This window comes from Pseudorasbora parva, unplaced genomic scaffold, assembly GCF_024679245.1.
Source record: "Pseudorasbora parva isolate DD20220531a unplaced genomic scaffold, ASM2467924v1 scaffold_127, whole genome shotgun sequence".
NCBI classification, from domain to species: domain Eukaryota; kingdom Metazoa; phylum Chordata; class Actinopteri; order Cypriniformes; family Gobionidae; genus Pseudorasbora; species Pseudorasbora parva.
The window spans coordinates 1-14,307 of NW_027125099.1; the positions used below are offsets into that span (position 1 = coordinate 1).

Genomic DNA, 14,307 nt, shown 5'->3' on the forward strand with positions numbered 1-14,307 from the left:
CCTTTCCTTTCCTTTCCTTTCCTTTCCTTTCCTTTCCTTTCCTTTCCTTTCCTTTCCTTGACCCTGACTTTTCCTATTTAAATTTCCCATTTTCTTGCCTTGTTTAATTTCCCCTTTCTTTTTCCCATTTCCCCTTCACTTTCCTGACCTTTCCCATTTAAAGTTCCAATTTCCTTTCCTTTCCTTTCCTTTCCTTTCCTTTCCTTTCCTTTCCTTTCCTTTCCTTTCCTTTCCTTTCCTTTCCTTTCCTTTCCTTTCCTTTCCTTTCCTTTCCTTTTGCCTTCTTTCATTTCCCCTTCTTCCCCCATTTTTCCCTTCCCTTTCCTGAACTTTTCCATTTAAATGTCCTATTTCCTTTCCCTTCTGATATTTCCCATTTAAATTTTCCCTTACTTACCTTCCCATTTCCCTGTTTTTCCCATTTACTTTGAACAAACCAGAACTTTTTTCTGTCCCTTTCCTGACCTTTCCAATTTCAGTTTCCCATCTTTTCCCTTTACTTCAGAAATCAAAACAAAATCCTTTCCTTTCCTTTCCTTTCCTTTCCTTTCCTTTCCTTTCCTTTCCTTTCCTTTCCTTTCCTTTCCTTTCCTTTTCTTTCCTTTCCTTTCCTTTCCTTTCCTTTCCTTTCCTTTCCTTTCCTTTCCTTTCCTTTCCTTTCCTTTTCTTTCATACAGGGATTTCAAACAAAGATATTTTCCTTTTCATTTCCCCTTTTCTGTCCGTTCCCATTTTTTCCCCCATTTTCTTCTTTTACTTTTACTTTAACCAAAATCTTTTTCTTTCAGTTTCTCCATACCTTGCCTTTCTATGTCCCCTTTCCCATTTCCCCTTTTCATTCCCATTTCCATTTCTAATTTTCTTTCTGTCAAACACTCTCTCATCTAATCTAATCTCTCCTCTCAGTGTGTTGCTGAGGTAAAGCACGTTTTTATGATGATAAATCCAGTGGCGTCTTTCGCGTCTGCTGGTTTAGGAGCTGTCGCGTGTCGTCCGCGAGCGCCGCTTTATGAGTGACAGCTCGGCAAACTTTATAGAACATGTGTGGGCAATTATGAGCAGATTGTCTCTCCACATTATCAACTCTTGACATTTAAAACCAAACAAAAAAGACACTTCAGACAGACAGTGCAGAAGAGAGGAGACCCAAGTCACATTTCCAAAACAATGACAGAAATTCACATATACAACCCTCAATCACCATTAAAGTCCCTCTTCGCTGCAGACATTCACGAGAATGAACCCATTATGCTATCAGCTCTTGCCAGACCCTTTTTGGCTAAACTTAATACAACATCAATCACTTTGTATTACAGAGATGGTGTGGTCTAGTAGCTGAAGCTCAAGGCTGCTAACCAAGAGGACCACGCTGGTTCAAACTGTAAACCATCACCAGTGCGATCTTGTGACCTTTGACCTCAGGTTGCTTCAGGGCAGCCTGCTACAAGAATGCCTGCTTACTTTGAGAAGACACATTAAGAGGTACGGAAGCCACGTATCATGGGATTTGGTATGTTTTTGTGCATTTACGCTAAATAAATTAATACTTCTATTCAGCAAGCATGCATTAAATGTATCAAAAGTGACATTTTTTGTTTAAAATAAATGCTGTTCTTTTAAACTTTATATTCATCTATGAATCCTAAAAAGAAGTATCATGGTTTCCAAAAAGTTTTGAAAACTTTTTGCAACATTGATAATAATAAGTAATGTTTCTTGAGCAGCAAATCATCATATTAGGATCATGTGACACTGAAGACTGGAGTCATGATGCTGAAAATTCAGCTTTGAGCACAGAAATATATATATATATATATATATATATATATATATATATATATATATATATATATATATATATATATATATATATTACAATAGAAAATATCTTAAATGTTATTACCGTTTTACTGCATTTTTGATTAAATAAATTCAGCCTTGGGGAGCATAAGAGACATATTTCTAAATTATGGTACTTTTTTGAAAGGATCATTCAATCATTTAATCATTCGGTACTATAGTAGACATGTTTTTTTTTTATATTATGTTTATTATGATTATCATGGTTCAGAGCAACGGTATATTTTTGTACTTAGAGTACATGATCCTTAGAATACATTTGCTTGGCAGATGTATTTATCCAAAGCTACTTTAGTTTTCTTTTTTCTAGGTATATATTTGATCTCTATATGCATTCTGTGTCATTGCATATTTCAAAGTGCTTTTAAATCACCTCCTTAAACAGATTTTCACAACCGGTAAAATCAAAGTTCTTTATGGTCCTCCAGTGTCCTGTGATCCCAATCTGATAATTCATCGCTCTTTGTGTGATATTATTCATGCCTTCATCTGCATCCTTATCAGTCACCCGGTCTCTGGCTGAAAGGTGTAACACGAGCCCACAGTGGAGAAGAATAGCCGTGCAGCGCCACAGAGCAGCTGCAGAGGGTGCGATGCGTTCGGGACGTGTCTCCTCGAAGCTGAGCCATTCAGCGGCACTCCGAGGAAGAATAGGGGGCGTTAGGACCAAGAGGTGCGTGTGTCTCTTTGAGGAAAGAACAAAGGCTGACATCTCCAAGATGAAAGCCGGGTGAAATCTAAACTAATCAAACCCAACGAGGCAGCTGGCCGGGGTTCAAAAAGCAGCCACACCAAGAAGTCATTTAAACTTTCACATTCGCTTCAGGCTCAAAGAAATCAGTTAGGGTGGGGAGCCAAAAGAAAGGAAGAAAGAAAAAAAAAAGAGTTCAAAAACCAACCTGGCGGAGAGTCAAACAGGTGTATTAAAGAAAACGTCCACGCTGTGTGTGTTTGTTTCAAAATGAACCCCAAAGGGTGGGTGGACCACAATCTGGTGCCTTTTTCATTAATTCAGGCACAGTCACAGCAAACTCTTCCAAAGGTTTGGACTCAACAGCTTTTGGGTAGTTGATGAGAAATATTTTTGGAAAGCTAAAACCCATCGAAAACTATTTTAAACAGCATTCTTTTGTAATTATTGTGCGAGCAACTGTTATGAGCTCATATGAATTATTCACTGGTATACGGTAGGGGAACGCTATTACGCATCTTCTGAAAGAGTCCTGAATCTCCTGATCAAAACACAGGTGAAAAAGAAGCATGTAAGCAGATGCATATGTAAAATAACACGATCATTGACATCAAACAGCAAATTAATCAAAACGGCCTAATGTTACTGAATGAAATGTCATCCCAATGCACATACTATCCGCCCTAAATAGTTTTCGAAAATAGAATTAGTACATCCCAAATCATAGTATGTTGAAATGAGTATTCCAAAGAAACCCGGAGAGTTTACTGTTTCCGGTTGGAATCCCAAGTGCTGATGCGTACACACACTAATGACTGATATTACCCACAAATTATTGTGAGTTGGACGAGGATTCGATTAGAACTACAAACGTGGATAAAAAGTGTTAAAAACTACAAACATGACTGATATGGGAGTCCGACGGTCAAGTATACTTCTCTATAGAGAGCTTTAGACAAAGTAGATTGAGTGAATAATTATCAATATCTAACTTGACCAAAATATCTTTATTCAGTATTATCCACATTATATTTAATCTGCAACATTATTGAGAAATTTTGTAATGATACATTTAGCCATTAACTTGTAAACTGATCATTATATTTCAATTGAAAACACATGAGGAGAGTCTCCGCATGAAAGACCCACGGCTGGCAGATCAACGTGCTGCAAAATTTCTCTCTGATATGGTAGGAAATTCAATTCAATTGAATGTGTAGGATTTAAACTGTGATGATGATTGACAGGGCAGTTTAAACGGTGACAGGGTGCATAACCAAGCGTCAGAGCTGTCCGTTAAATATGATGAAGGGCTATGTTCCAAAGCTTTTCTTCTCTTCTGATACACACTCAAAAGTATGTACTTTTTCTTCACAAAAAGAGAGGTTGCAGTATAATTAGGCAATTTTGGCACATTTTTTCTTTTTCTTTTTTTAAAAGCAGATGCTCTGTTTTTTTTTTCTTTTGATAAATCTGATATATTGCATGTTTAAATATGATACAACAAAATATTCTAGGGGCCATACAATTTCCTTGCATTGATATAAATTTTAAGCTCATGGCCACATTATGCACTAACTACCTTTTGAGGTTCATGAGTCAGACACACTTTTTCCTTTTTAAGGTATTTCAAAAGAGAGTCGAGTTCAAAGACTCCATTGGAGAGGACGGGGGTTAGTGGAGATATTCTTTCAAATGCCCTTTATTTTTAAAGGTGCTATTGCTTGGAAGACGTTTGCCCACAGGCGACGTAACAAACGCTTACAAAGCAGAAAGTTAACGCTGGAAAAATGCTTTGATTTGAGTTCAGCGGAGAAAGAAGCGAATGAGTGTTTGGACAAATGTTCACGGCTAACACGATCAGGTAGGAAAGTAAATACAGACACGTTAAGACACTTTATTTCCCACATTTCTGAAATGAGAGGTTGACTGAGAAAACGATAAGGCCCATAGGAGAATTTTATTCTCTGAGGCTGTTCTTTTACATCTCTGTTATGATTCATGCAGAGTCTATTAAATAAAACTAGTGAAATGCTATTTGCAACTCATGTTACTTCTGTAATCTGATGTGCATCTGTGTGAAATGGGATATTTCATGCTAAAAAGGTAGGGCGGGGCTTGATTTTTATCCATCTTTGATTGATTGGGTAATAAAAACGAGTCTCTATATGACGTTGATGTTTGTAGTTACAGTCTGAAAAACTACATTTGGACTTTGAATATCAATTTGGACTTGATTTTTGTCATACAATACCTTTAGGAGGCACAAAAATAGACACCATTGTAACACCATAAGAGTATAGAACTATATTATTTGCTGATTATTTGCTCTTGTTGAGAAATATTTGACTGATCTGGCAGACTTTGTCCATCTGAGCAAAGTGTGAGACGTTGTTTGGTCTTTTCTGAAATCTGGTGGAAACTTAAACAAAAGTCTCCATTTGTTCGGCTATTAATAATCTTGTCTAACAGAAACATTGGAAGTGATTAAGTTCTCTTTTGGGTTTATGTTTGTGTACCTGAGAGGCGTCTTGGCACGTCGCTGATGGTGGGCAGGCCCGTGGCACGGGTGGAGGACAGCGGGGTGGTGGAGTGGATGGAGGGAGATGTCATTTGGCTCAGGTAAGGAGTGTACGGCTGCTCGTAGGACCAGGGCGGAGAGGATTGTGCCTGCCTCGGATCTGTGAAGATGATACATAAGACGACACCAGTTAAAGACAGAACCAATAGCATCAAATATATATATATGGGCTGTGCGAACAGGTCAACTCACTATGGGAAGAATGGCCATAAAATTTGAGATATCAAGACAAAAAGCCCCTGTATGAGTTAAGCAGTATCACACAAGTAATATTTTTGTCCTGAATAACACAAGTTCAAATGTAATATTGATTTTATAGACCAGTTCAATAAATAAGAAATTAATATTGTTATATTTTAGACACAATGATATCTGCTTTCGCTCAATTTTGCATCAGCAACACACAGTGGTGCTTCATTTCTTACAAACTAGAACTGCTCCTACATTATCCATTTTTAAATCACAGTTAAAAACATTTTTATTTGATAAGGCTTATAATTCATGATTTATCTGTCTTGAATGTTGTTTGTTGTTTTTTGCGGTGCTATTTTTTTCATGTTTTTATTATTATTCTATGTTGTTCTATGTTATTCTGTATTGATTTTCGTGTATTGGTCAACGGTAGTTGTTTTTAATAGTGCTATATAAATACATTGAAATTGAAATTGAAAATTGAATTTCTGAATATAACATTTTTTCATATTAATACAAAAATTCTAGCATTATTTATTCACACTCATGGCTATTGAAATCTAATAGATAATCTAATCTAATCTAATCTAATACATCTAACTTTAATATCTAAAGTATTTGTTATAAAATCTATGCTGAATCAAATTTAAAAAAAATTGTTCTAAAGCTACTTTTTTGTAATGTCTATTTGATGATATTCTCATTTAACACAATAATAAGTTTAAATGATCTTTTGGGGGCAATTTCTCAGCCAAATGTGATGTGCAATTAATTTGATTTATTAATCGCCACATTGTGTAATTAATTAGATAACATTAAATAATCGCGTTGGCAACCCTAATACTGCTTTAAATTAATAAATAAATGAATCATTTTATTAATCAAATTAATTATTAATACATGTTATTATATTTTGCTCATTATATATAGAATATAGAACTTTTAATACAATCAAAAAAAATTGCACCATTGAAATTTCATGAATTAATTAGTAATTTTACTGTATGATAATATTTTATTAATATATTGTATGTATTGCCTTTAATGTTAATTATGTTTTTGCTGATCAAACAAATATAATTTATACATATCATTATATAAATCAGGACAAAATATTATAATAATGAGAATCAACATGAACCACTCAGTTTGAACAGTTTTAAATTTGGGGGTAACTAGGACAGAGATTCACTCTTATAAGAGTTCTTCATAATGAGTCACGTTTAAAAAGACTTTGTGTGCACACAAAGAGGTTGACCTTTCTTTTTATAACAATTTGAAGACCAAGACCGAGCTGACTAGTATAAAAGGCCATGGTATGTAAATAGCTTAATCACATTCAGAGCCAAGAACAGTTTCCTGTTTGCTTTCTACAGTATTCTAGTAAACACAGCGTCTGCTCTGACAGGAGAGGGACTGGAGACCATCCAAGAGAATGGCAAACATTATGCAAACTCTAAAGCTGAGCACATATGATACAAAAAAAAGAAGAAAAAAAAAGATATGTATAAATACCCCAAGCTCCAATCGGTGAAGCAGGAACTGCTAATGAAAATATTTGGACAAATGTAATGGAATTAAATCAATAGTTCACCCAAAAATGAAAATCTGTCATTATTTACTCACTCTCATGTCGTTCCAAACCCGTAAGCTGTTATTTTTTCCGTGGAACAAAAATAGAGGAATCTTCATCAATCCGCCAGAACCTGTTGAGCTTTATTTCAGAGCTGGGGAAGATTTAATTTTGGGTCTGTTTCTCACTTAAAAATATCATATGAGTTCTGAAGACTTAAAATATATAATACAGGTTCTTTTATAGTACTTTTTTGTTGTTTTGAGGCCAAGAAAAGCATAAAGAGTCTTCAAAACATCTTTTGTGTTTCAGGTTTGGGACAAGATGAGGGTGAGTAAATAATGAGTCTTCATTTCTGGGTGAACTATCCCTTTAAGGTGTTGTAAGCAGCCAATCCAAAACAAAGATAATGTCTCATTCCGGGAAAAGTAGACAAAGGTTTTGAGCCTGTCAGACTTGGCACGTCCATCGGTATCTCCTGTTTGAATTTGATTCACTCTGAAAACCACTGTATGACATTTCTATTTCTTGCATCATGTAGCTTTCCTCTCTTTTATCTTTGCAGGCTTATCTACGGCAAATCAGGCCTAGACGTTGCTTTGAATAAACCTACCTGTTCTCCAAATACAGATGTTTGTACAGTACACAAACCGAACGACTCGCCATTAAATATCACGCCAGAGGAAGGCCGACGGCCAGACAGGCTAAAATAGCTGCTTTAAAGGGAAAGGAAAATGCCTGGGCCGGTTTACCTGAGATCTGAGTTTGCCCCTGTGGATTGAAGGAGTTCGGCGTGGCGTTGAGAGACGGCCGGGGACTCTGGGTTTGCACGGCAACTCTCATGGTGGTCTGGCGTAAACGCTCTAACTCGCTCAGGCGCTCGGAGAACAGCGGCGGTTTTGGGGGGTCTTCCAGTTTCTGTCTGTGTCCTACCGAACAATATCAGACAGAAATTGCAGTTAATACACCACTGCTCGATTCTGGCCAACTTTAAAGGGATAGCTCACCCAAAAATGTTTAACTCTATCATCTGCACAGCCTCGTGTTGTTCCAAACCTGAATGTTTAAAGGGGATTGGGATTGGGGATGTAGCATTTAAAAAATAAATAAAAAACACACTCTAAAATATATTTAATATTTCCATATTTAAAGTCTGAAGTAATGTGAAAGTCAAATAACAAGTTAAAATCTATCGTATGGCTTCAGAACACTTGCAATAAAGCCCAAAAGTCACATTTTCATTTATGTGATTTGTGGTGTTTCTGTCATTTTTGGATCACTGTATGGAAAAGAGCAAGTTTGTAGATTGCCCAAAATATCCCACACTGACATTAGAGTGAATAAATGATGAGCGAACTATCATTTTGGGGCACATTTCACTCTTAAAGGGATAGTTCACCAAATTATGAACATTCTGTCATCCTTTACTCACCCTCATGTTGTCGCAAACCTATGTTTTTCTTTCTTCCAAAAAACTCTAAAAGAGATGCTGCTCTTTTTTTTTTTTTTAAACAGATGAAACGAATGAAGCACTGTAAAAGTATAGCTTTCTTAAATCTTTCAAAGTCGTACGATAGTTTTGTGTGACGAACAGAACCAAATGAACAAATGAGATTTCAGAGCTCCATTAAGAACATCCATTTCAATACATTGCTTCAGAACACTTGCAATAAAAGTAACATTGGGGCATTTTTATGGTAGTTTTAAGATGTTTGATCACTGTTTACTTATGGGAAAGCGAAGTGTATAGATTTTCTAAAATGTCATTAGTATGGTTTTCTATATTTTTTCTATATTTTAGGGCTTTTGAAGTTATATTATAGTGTTGTGTGATGAACAGATGCAAATGAGCCTATGAGATTTCAGAACTCAAATAACTTTTGAACACAAAGCAATCGTATTGCTTCATAAGTCATATGGACTTTTTTCATGGTACTTTTTACATTCATTCTCTGAAAGTAGATTACCCAAAATATGACAAAGTGCATAAATTATGGGTAAACTACACTCTTAAAGGGACAGTTCACCAAATAATGAACATTCAGTCATTATCCACACAACCTTGCATTGGTTGAAACCAGATAGATTTGTGGAGGAACAGGCCAAAAATTCATTAAAAATCATCATTTCTTTACATCATTTTTTTTTTTAATCTGAGTGAGATCCGAGATCTACAGCCGACGGCAAGATTAAAATGACTGTTCCTCTGTGCCTACCAAAAATTACTGTATGACATCAGAAGACGTGAAAATGTTTCACACAGGTCGTATAAAATGCATTATGATGCTTTTTTACCATAAATATTATGGTACATTCATAGACATTTTTTTTCTAGCATGAGTAAATGTTTCACATTTGGGTGAACTGTCCCTTTAATGGACAACCAACAATTAAACTTCATTATTTATCAAACAACACAGCGAGACAAATGTGCAGATGAGCGTTTGGTCAGATTCATCAGCGATCTCTGCATCTCTAATCACAGAGATCTCAGTTTTCACAATAGCGACCAGCACACAAAAGGAGGGGAAGTAAATCAACTTTCTACCTGCCCGTACATGTTGTTGTTTTACACCGTGGCGTTCATCCAAAAGAATTCTCAGTCAAATTACACAACTGCTTTATTTCCCTATTATTCCTATAATGCTTGAAAGTATGTCTGTGAGTCATGACAAAAGCATGACCCGCCAATGTTTATTCATTCATTTCCCATAAAAGAGGACAGACTCAATCCTCTATCCTGCAATAAAGAGTACGAGTCACGCCATGCCCCCACGTCCACCCCCTTCCCGGCTCGGACCGATCACACATGAACCACCCTTTCCAGTCCATACAGAGCTCAACATCTCTACTAAAGGACCTGAGTTCATTGGGACCGCACTGTTGTGTCAATACTTAAGAAGAATAAGTGTTAAAGAGGGACTTTGTGAGTCTTTTTTTCCACGCTTGTCTGTCTAGCCCCGGTCGGTTGCCCTGAATACACTGTAAAAAATTACCGTGAGATTTACAGAAAAACTATGTAAAATCCCTACAGAAAAGTATTGTAAACCCAAAAACATATATTTTTTGTTTAAATCACAGTGAACTTTTGTAAACTATAAAACAGAATGTTTTGTTATATTTACAACAACATTATGTGATTATAATCAAATGTATTTGTTAAAACTACAAATATTGGTATCAAAAACAGAGAAATACTGTAATACTCAAAACAAAACAATTTTGTTCATTTGACATGCAAATATTGTGAAAACTAAAGTTTTAGTCAGTTGTTCTTAATTAAAAAAAAAGTAAGTCATTTTACAAGTTTATGCTGTAGGCCTACTCTTAACATGATAGATGAAATGATGCAAATTAAGGTAATAAAAATGTTTTCACAAAAAATCCAGGTTGCCTATATATACAAAAAATATAGGCTACAATTATAATAACATTGTTTTTAATTCAGGCTATATTATTATTATATTATATATTATTATATATATATATAATATTATATATTATTATAAATATTATATATTATTATATTAGGCTACATATTGTGGAGTGTGTTTAAGAAATTACAATTATAGTTATGCAAACTAAGTAATACTGAACTAATCCTTGTATGCCTTATGTTTCTTTTAGTCTTTACATTTTAATGTAATACTTAGCCTACTGGTTCAGTTCGAACCATAATCGTTGTATGCTTTATGTTTACTTTTAGTCTTAATTGTCCTTTTAATCTTAAAGTACTTTTAATTGTAATTTAATATTTAGCCTATTGTTTTCTATGTATATTTATTAAACGTATTTGAGCATTGTATCATCACAGTTCTAAAAAAAAAAAAACCTTCCTCTAACCACAGATTTGACTGAGTCCGCCTAATTTTGAATTTCATAGTGCACAGATAAGATTGTCTCTAATTGGATAATGACGTGAGGGCGGGAGACGCACGAGCTCCTCGTTCACAGCTACGGCTGACTTCTTTAACGAACGAACCAGAGAGCAGCGCTTGCTTGCTAGGAGAAAACTGAGGCATAGCAGAAGTCTTCGGAGCATTTTAGTCATTTTAAAAGTTTTTTGGACAAATCTACAATTTTAACATACATTTTTAGAGGGTCTGCTGCTGTTCAATCAGATAATTAAAAGTGTGTACGGTAAGCTTCATTTAGCATACTTTTTTCCGAGACCAAACGAAAATGTGTGCTAAAAGCACATGGTGTAAGCTCAGTAAGTTAGTAACTTAGCTAGCTAACAAGTTAGATTAACACGTAACAACTTAGTTCAGCTGTAAAGCACAGGCAAACACTTGAAATCCTAAAAAATGATCCCCTGTGTCTTTTGTAAAAAGAAATTGGATACATTAAGAGGCTATGTATTACATTGCAGAGTGCATAGGAATGAGCCCCGTTGTTTTTTTAAATGTGTTGCCGCCAACTGTAGTCAAACATTTACCACTTACTCAGCTTTCAAAGGCCATTTTTATCGTGTGCACAATGCACCACAAGCTGTTCCCGTAGCTGTTGTTGCGGATTTAAAATGTGCAGTTTCATTATGCGCCCGCCATTTTCACACGGTGAAAGAGCTAGTGTCTCATTTAAATGATCATATTGAAGAGGGCAGGTCCGTGTCATGTCCAGTAAGTGGTTGTAAGCACGTGTTTACAAAAAAGTCGTCATTTACGTCTCACATGTGTAGGAAGCATAAAGCATGCTCCCCAGATGGCATCGATAACATGTACAGGGAAACTCGCCCTCAGATCCCAGATGTCATTGCCAGTACAGATGATTCAGAAAACACACATGAAGCCATGCCTACAGCTAGTGCAGCCAGTGATATGCCAGATAATGATAGTCAGTCTTATCTCAGAAACATGTGTCTCTTTTACCTTAAACTGCAAGGACAGTTGCTTATTCCTGCCTCTACTATACAGACTATTGTTGAGGAAATGCAAAATGTGCACGAGTTCGGTCAAGCCTATACAATAACTAAAGTAAGTTCTTTTTTAAAAAATGATATGAGCCTATCAGATGAAGCAGTCTCTAAAATCTGTGACTGCATAAAAGAGTCAGATTTGTTCTCTGCCTGTCATCAGGGACAATTAAAAACAACATACTCCAGAAATCAAACATTCACAAAAATGTTTAAATACACGGAACCCCAAAAAGTGGCATTGGGAATGGATGAGAACATGAAACAAAAATGTGCTTACTATATACCAGTGGCAGAAACTCTGAAGAGCTTTTTACAGTCACATTTAGGGAGAAATACACAGTCACAACAGTTTGGAGATCCTGATGTAGAGGTTTTTACGGATTTATATGATGGACAAAATTTCAAATGTCACCAGTTCTTCAATGAAAACCCTAAAAGCCTCAAACTGATTTTGTACCAAGATTCATTTGAAATTGTGAATCCCCTGGGTTCAGCTAAAAAGACGCACAAAGTTCTTGCAGTCTATCTTTCATTAGCAAATTTACCCATTCATTTGCGATCAAATACTGATAATATGTTTTTAGTGTTGTTGTGTGTTGAGAATGACCTTAAGCGTTTTGGAGTAGCCAAAGTTTTCTCAGAGTTGTTGGCAGATCTGAAATCCTTGGAGACAGATGGAATAAATGTAGATGGAGAAACAGTAAAAGCGGGTCTTTACTGCATTGCTGGGGATAACTTGGGTTCTCATTGCATAGGTGGGTTTACAGAGAACTTCAGCCGTTCTCAATATTTTTGCAGGTACTGTGAAATCACAAGAAGTGAGTTTGTGGCTGATCCAAATGTCTGTGGTCCTCCACGCACACCAGAGACGTATGACGCAGCTGTTGCTGATCTCCAGGCTGAAAACATCCAAGGTGTCAGAGGAATAAAGGTAAACTCTATCTTTAATGCTCTTGATTCTTTTCACGTATCCCAGCCTGGTCTCCCGCCCTGTTTAGGTCATGACCTCTTTGAAGGAGTCTTGTCATATGATCTAGCGCTGTACCTGAAGCACATTATAAAAAAGAAAAAATGGTTCACGTACTCACTTTTAAACAGGCGCATCAAACAGTTAAAGTACAAAGGATCTGAAGCACTCACAAAGCCATGTGCTCTCAACCCAGACGGAGCCAAGTTATCAGGGCAAGCCATTCAAAACTGGAACCTTTTGAGATTGCTTCCAGTTTTGATTGGTGACAAAGTGCAAAACCATGAGGATGAAGTATGGCAGTTAGCTCTTCAGCTAAAAGACATTGTGGATCTTATTTGTGCTCAGAACATTTCCTTGTCCCAGATAGCATATCTTGACATTTTGATCCAAGAATATTTGGAGTTGAGAAAGATGTTGTTTCCTGAAATTCAACTGAAACCCAAGCACCACTATTTGCGCCATTATTCAGCACTGATTTTGAAATTTGGTCCATTGATTAGGTTATGGACGCTTAGGTTTGAAAGTAAACACAGTTATTTTAAAAGATGTGCAAGACACTTGAAAAATTTCAAAAACATTTGTCAAACTTTGTCAGAGCGTCATCAGATGTATCAGGCATATCTTTTAGCTGGGCAAGAATGCAGTAAACTACTGCAAGTGAAGGACAGCTGTGCGTTTTATCCCAACCTCTACAGTAACTCTATTAGACATGCAGTCAGGGAGTTAGCCTTTTCAGAAAGCAATACCACAGTTACCACAGACATTGAGTACAAGGGCACTGCATATAAAAAAGGACAGTTTCTTGTGTACAGAAATGATGAGTATATGGAGTTTGGTGAACTTTTACTCATCTTGATTCATAATGACACATCTGTGTATGTTTTGATGGATATCCACAAAGGCACCTTCCTCTCAGAATACCATCTGTATTCTGTGTCAAAGGACAGTCTTGGGTTACAGTGTATCAACATTAATGACCTGCCTGATTTCTATCCTTTGGTATCATACATTCTTGATGGATACCAAGTCATTCCACTAAAACACAGCATTGTGGCTAAATAGTCAAAATAAAGCTCACTTCTTACTATAAATAGTTTGACATAATAAGTGTTACCTGATGCATGCCCCTGCTCTGTTAAGTGTATGTACTGTATCTTTTCTATATTTTTTCTTCAGTGCAAATATGACAGACTCAGAGCGAACCTTCCTAGATGTCGCCATCATGGAAGTCCTACCACAACTTCAAACAGTTAACAAAAACATCCTGGAAGAGCACTTGCAGTCTATTGGAGTTGAGACCTATGATGATCTACGCTTTGTAACAGAGGCTGATTTGATGACAGCATTAAGACCTGTAGAAGCCAGAAAGCTTCTTTCTGCTTGGAAACGGAAATGTAAGTAAAAACACTAAACACATCTATTCAAAATTAAAACCAGACATGGACATTGTGTAATATTGTACAGTGTGAATCCTAATCTTATTTATTTTTTGTCATTTAAAGACCAAACTCCCGAGAACAGC

At 36.2% G+C, this 14,307-nt stretch overlaps 1 long non-coding RNA gene across 1 annotated transcript; it reads left to right on the forward strand.

The window, feature by feature from the left end:
* Window positions 1-10,891: 10,891 nt before the first annotated feature.
* On the forward strand, window positions 10,892-14,307 carry LOC137065769 (uncharacterized). The gene is made up of 4 exons (XR_010901790.1): window positions 10,892-11,037; window positions 12,614-12,746; window positions 13,962-14,179; window positions 14,288-14,307. It is a non-coding gene; the product is annotated as an uncharacterized lncRNA (long non-coding RNA).